This window comes from Pinus tabuliformis, chromosome Q (assembly GCF_031772625.1).
Source record: "Pinus tabuliformis cultivar Carrire ecotype Pingquan chromosome Q, CPIR1, whole genome shotgun sequence".
Taxonomy (NCBI): Eukaryota; Viridiplantae; Streptophyta; class Pinopsida; order Pinales; family Pinaceae; genus Pinus; species Pinus tabuliformis.
The window spans coordinates 1,302,877,176-1,302,883,175 of NC_142296.1; positions in this window are offsets into that span (position 1 = coordinate 1,302,877,176).

The window sequence follows — 6,000 nt, forward strand, 5'->3', positions numbered from 1 at the left end:
ACATAAATGTGGTCTTGGGGATATTTGACATAGGCGCATGGGTCACTTAAACCATGGCACGCTGAATATTTTGAGGCAAGGTGCCAAAGGGTTACCATATTACAGTGTAGATCAACATGACATGTGTAAGGGTTGCACACTTGGAAAGTATTCCAAGGCATCCTTTTCTAGTAGAGACAATAGGGCCAACAACATCTTGGAGCTGGTAAAGTAGGATGTATGCAGACCATTTTCCTTTCCATCCCTAGTAGGATACAAATATTATGCGCCTTTATTGATGACCACTCGAGAAAGACATGAATCTTCTCCATGAAGAAGAAATATCAAGTCTTCTTGGAGTTTGTGGAGTTCAAGGCCTTGGTGGAGAACCACATTGGTAGGAGGGTCAAGGAGTTGAGGTCATACAATGGCAGGGAATACATCTCCAATGCTTTCAAAGACTTGTGTACAAAGGAGGGCATCAGGAGAGAACTCATTGCACCTCATAACCCTCAAAAAAATGGGGTGGTGAAGCACAATAACCAGAGAATTGTTGGAGCGGCTAGGGCTATGTTTCATGGCCAGGGGCTACCCATGTTTCTTTGGGTAGAGGCATGCAACATTGTAGTCTTTTTGTAGAATAGGATTCCACACTGGGTGTTAGGCAGAGTCACACCAGAGGAGGATTTTACAGGCAAGAAGCATGACGTGTCTTACTTCGAGATTTTTGGAAATCTTGCTTACTTCCATGTGCCTTCAGATACCCGAAACAAGATGGACCCCATAGCAAAGGGGACATTTCGTGGGCTACAACAAGACATCTAAGGTGTGCAGGGTGTATATTCCAGCACTCAGGAAGACAATGATCGAACGTGATGTGAATTTTGAGGGAGGAGTAGAGCGTGAGAAGTGTACAAGACAAGAGGAGGAGGAGAAAGCTTCCAAAAGGGAAGCTTAGTGAGCGCCTTAGACTTCACCACAACCAATTGTTGGATAGGCCAAGAAACATGCATATGAAAAGAGAGCATAGGTATAGGAGGAGAGAGAAGAGCATGTGGAACCCATTCAACCAGTGACTCCCAATATAAGGAGAGTTCGAGCTAGCTAGGCAGACGAGTTTATTAGGGAGGCTCAGGAGAGAGTTGGACCTCCCAATACCATATTCAAACAGAGTAAACAACCATAGAGATATGTGGGGTACATGGCACTTATGGCTGAGGTGATAGACTCAGAGCCTTCTTGTTGCAAATAGGTAGCTTCTCAACAGGTTTGGCGTGATGTGATGGTGGAAGAGTACTCTTCCATCATGTAGAATGGTGTCTAGGAGAGAGTGCCAAGACCATATGGAAGATTAGTTGTTGGATAATGTTGTGTGTACAAGATCAAGCATGCAGTTGATGGGAGTATGGAGAAGTGTAAGGTTAGATTCATGGCCAAAGGGTTCTTTCAGGTTAAAGGGGTTGACTATGATGAGATGTTCACACCAATGGCCTAATATTCATCAGTTAGGACTATTTTGGTGATTGTAGCGCATATGGGGTGGAGGATTCACCATATGGATGTGAAGATCGCCTTCCGTAATAGAGTTATTGAAGAAGAGATTTTTGTTGAGAAACCTAAGGGATTTGAGACTTTAAGAAGAGACACACTTGTTTGCAGGATTAGGAAAGCTCTTTATCAACTCAAGCAAGCACTGAGGGCATGGAAAGCTACCTTCTTAGCTTGGGCTTCACTAAGAGTGAAGTTGGCCCTAACATGTATTACATCATGGTTGAGGGCTAGCCTTTCATTCTTGTGTTGTACGTTGATGATTTGATATTGACAAGGGACGAGGAGCTCATCCGTGACTGCAAGAGAGATCTTATCAAGGAGTTTGATATGAAGGATATAGGTCTGATGCACTGTTTTCTTGGGTTGGAGGTATAGTAGGGTGATGGAAAAATATTCTTGGGATAGGGTAAATACACACAGGAGATTCTCAAGAGGTTCTACATGCAGGATTGCAGGGCCATGACCATGCCTCTAGTCACAAAATGGAGGAAGGTATATTCTACCAGAGGTGAGCGAGGGGATGCCACTCTATATAGGAAACTCGTAGAGTCGTTGATGTATCTTGTAAACATATGACCAAACATTTGCTTTGCAGTTAACCAGTTGAGCCCATTCGTGGTTGAGTTGACTGGAGTGCATTGGGTTGTTTCTAAGCACATGCTGATGTATCTTAGGGTCACAGTAGATTATGAATTGTAGTATAAGAGGGCTTATGGAGTGAGTCATGAGCGGTTCATGGATGTATATTGGATAGGGAGTTCAACAAAAATGAAGAGTACTTCAAGTTTTGCTTTCAGTGTTCAGCCAACAATTTTTTCATAGTTCAGTAGGAAGCAAATATTAGTGGCACTGAGCTCAGCTAAGGCTGAGTACATGGCTACCAGCTTGGCAGCTTGCAAGGTTATCTGGCTGAGGAAGCTACTTGTTGGGTTGTCCAGTTAGAGGTTGGACCAGCTATGATAATTACAGTTGCATCAAGCTCTCTGAAAATCCAATGTTTCATGACCGCTCCAAACACATCAATATTAGGTACCACCATATCAGAGATTGTGTTTAGAGGGTTAAAGTTAGACTTCAATACGTACCTACAAAGCAGTAGACAGCAAATATCTTGACCAAGGCATTGGCAAGGCACAATTTCTTCTACTTCAGAGATAAAATGGGTGTTGTACATAACACCTTCCTCTCTAAGAGGGAGTATTAATTGAAGTTCGAGATGGAAGGGTCCTGCTAAATTTAAAAGTGCACTATATTTGGAAGAAGAAAATGCATGTGAAGCTAAGGCATAGTCTACTTTCTCTTAGTGTTGACTTAGGGAAATTCTCTAATTTTCCTACAGTCAAAAATAGTTAATCGCGCTGAGCATGCATGGAGATTTTATCTCAGTTTGACTTTAGTTCAAAAGGCTAGTTCGCTTGAATTCAAGATGTTAGTTAGACTTGAGTTAAGTGAGGCAGTGAAACTTGGGTTCAAGGAGCTAATTCGCTTGAGTTGAAGAACAATTTGATCCTATATAGAGAAGAGTGCAGGCCTTGTGAATCATATTATTATTCACTTGCGAGAATTTATGTTTTGAGCTCAGGAAAATAGTTCTAGATCAACATGTGAGGTTAGGGAGAGTTTATCACTTAAGGAGGTTGAAATAGATTGCATAAGGAGGCAATTCAACCTATACAATTGGTACGATTGCACAAGAGAGAGGGTGATATGGTCTATATGCAATGTAACTCTCTATCACAATTTTTTTTAACTAATAATAGTTAATAAAAGTGCTTGTGATATTAAAATTGTCTCCTATCTATATTATATTTTTCTATTGAATCCCTATAATGATATTTTTGGTTTTTATATAAACTTTTAAATCTTTACTCATTAATACCCTCATTTGGATCGTTGGTAATCTATACCAAGCACATTCTTTTTTCCAAAGTTTATATGAATTCCTCGTTCTTAAAAAAATGTGAATACTAATTTCCCTTTTATAATTAATTTAGTATTCACAACGTATCTGATTTAACTACCCTAAAAAAGGTTTATATGAATTCCTAGTTCTTAAAAAATGTGAATACTAACATTTCCCTTTTTATCATTAATTTAGCATTTCATTTATCAACATTCTTGAGTTATATATAAAGCTTATTATTTTACACTAAATTTATATTAGTAATTAATTTCCCTTTTTATCATTAATTTAGCATTTCTTTTTTTTTTCCACTGGAAAAATCCGTAATATTTCATTAAATATGAAAGATTACATATGTAGATGCTTTGAAGCATATGCCTTGATTCACTGTTTGTCTGTACATTTTCTCAAAAAAGCATATCTATACTGTTTGTTTTTCTGTTACAGTTCTCTGTATGCTGTGTAAAATTTTGATGCCATTTTTGGCATCCTTCAGTCTATACAAAAAGATTATACATAATATACTGTCATTTGTAATAACTGCTGTCAAAAACTGCGAGTATTATTTATGTCGCATGTAGACCCGCTGTAGGATAAGTCGCGTCTATATATGGGCGGTGATAAAATTTCCGTTCCTGCTGTTCCAAAAACTCTGTGATTTCCCATAATCCATTCTCCATCAACGCGGCCTCCTTGGAAAGTTTGTCAGCATCCTGGTTATGTTCCCTGTAGATATGAGATACATGGATTTGGTTAAATGCTTCTTTGAACTGAAAGACTTCATCAAGTATGACATTTAGTGTGTGCGAGTGACATGTAGATATTCTATTGATCCAATTTGTGACAATCTGAGAATCTCCAAATATGTTGATGCTGGTGCAATGGTGACTTAATGCAAAGTGCAGCAGATGACGAAGGGATATGAGCTCAGCAAAGTTATTTGTTCCGGCGCCCAAGCCCGCTTTGATGTGGTAATAATGGTTCGCGGATTTGTGAAGGATGATGCCCCCCCCGCAGCTTTGTGCATTTGCTGCACCATCAAAAAATGCCCAAGGGGTATCTTGATTGATATTTGGAGGAGGGTTATGTCTGCGCTGTTTTGGGGGTGGCGGATCTGGAAGTTCATTGTATGCAGTGATAATGCCAGCTTCTATGAGTGGCCAGTGTACCGCCCGATCTTCGAAGATCATTTTGTTCCTGGTCCTCCAGATGGACCAGTTAACAATGATGGGTAAGTTCACGGCCTTCGAGCCCTTGTTTATGTTGCCCCATTCTACCCAGGTATTGATAAGATCTGTTCCATTCCATTCCATTCCCCTGAGTATTGTACGAATGGTTTAATGTTTTTCATTAATTTAGCATTTCATTTATCAACATTCTTGAGTTTTATCATTAATTTAGCATTTCATTTATCAACATTCTTGAGTTATGTACAAAGCTTATTATTTTACACTAAATTTATATTAGTAACTAATTTCCCTTTTTATCATTAATTTAGCATTTCATTTATCAACATTCTTGAGTTTTATCATTAATTTAGCATTTCATTTATCAACATTCTTGAATTATATACAAAACTTATTATTTTACACTAATAACTAATTTCTCTTTTTATCATTAATTTAACATTTCATTTATCAACATTCTTGAGTTATATACCAAGCTTATTATTTTACACTAAATTTATATGAGTAACTAATTTCCCTTTTATCATTAATTTAGCATTTCATTTATCAACATTCTTGAGTTTTATCATTAATTTAGCATTTCATTTATCAAAATTCTTGAATTACATACAAAACTTATTATTTTACACTAATAACTAATTTCTCTTTTTATCATTAATTTAACATTTCATTTATCAACATTTTTAAATTATATTCCAAACTTATTAATTATTAACATTCTTAATTATATACCAAACTTATTACTATTTTACACTAATATAGTAGATATTTCTCTTTTTATCATTAATTTAAAATTTCATTTATCAACATTCTTGAATTTTTTTTCACACTTGAATTATATATTATTATTTTACTCTTTTTATCATTAATTTAACAATTTCATTTATCAACATTCATTCTTAAATTATATACCAAACTTATTAACTATTTTACACTAATAAGTGAATTATTTTACACTAATAAATAATTTCTCTTTTTATCATTAATTTAAAATTTCATTTATCAACATTCGTGAATTATTTTACACTAATAAGTAATTTCTCTTTTTATCATTAATTTAAAATTTCATTTATCAACATTCTTGAATTATATACGAAGCTTATTATTTTACACTACACTAAATTTATATGAGTAATGCCTTTTTTTTAATCTTTAGACAAGTCTCTCACATCTTAACCTCATATATGCATATGTCATATGTCAATCACTTTGAACGAATCTTATATATATTTGTTTGTTTATAACGTAATTCATACATCTATATTAACGTTTGCACTTCAAATTTGTAGTTTCAATGTGGTATTTATTCCATGGTTATGTATATTACCTTGGATATGATTTATAGAGTTGTAATGAGAATTCTCTCTAGAGTCTTCTATG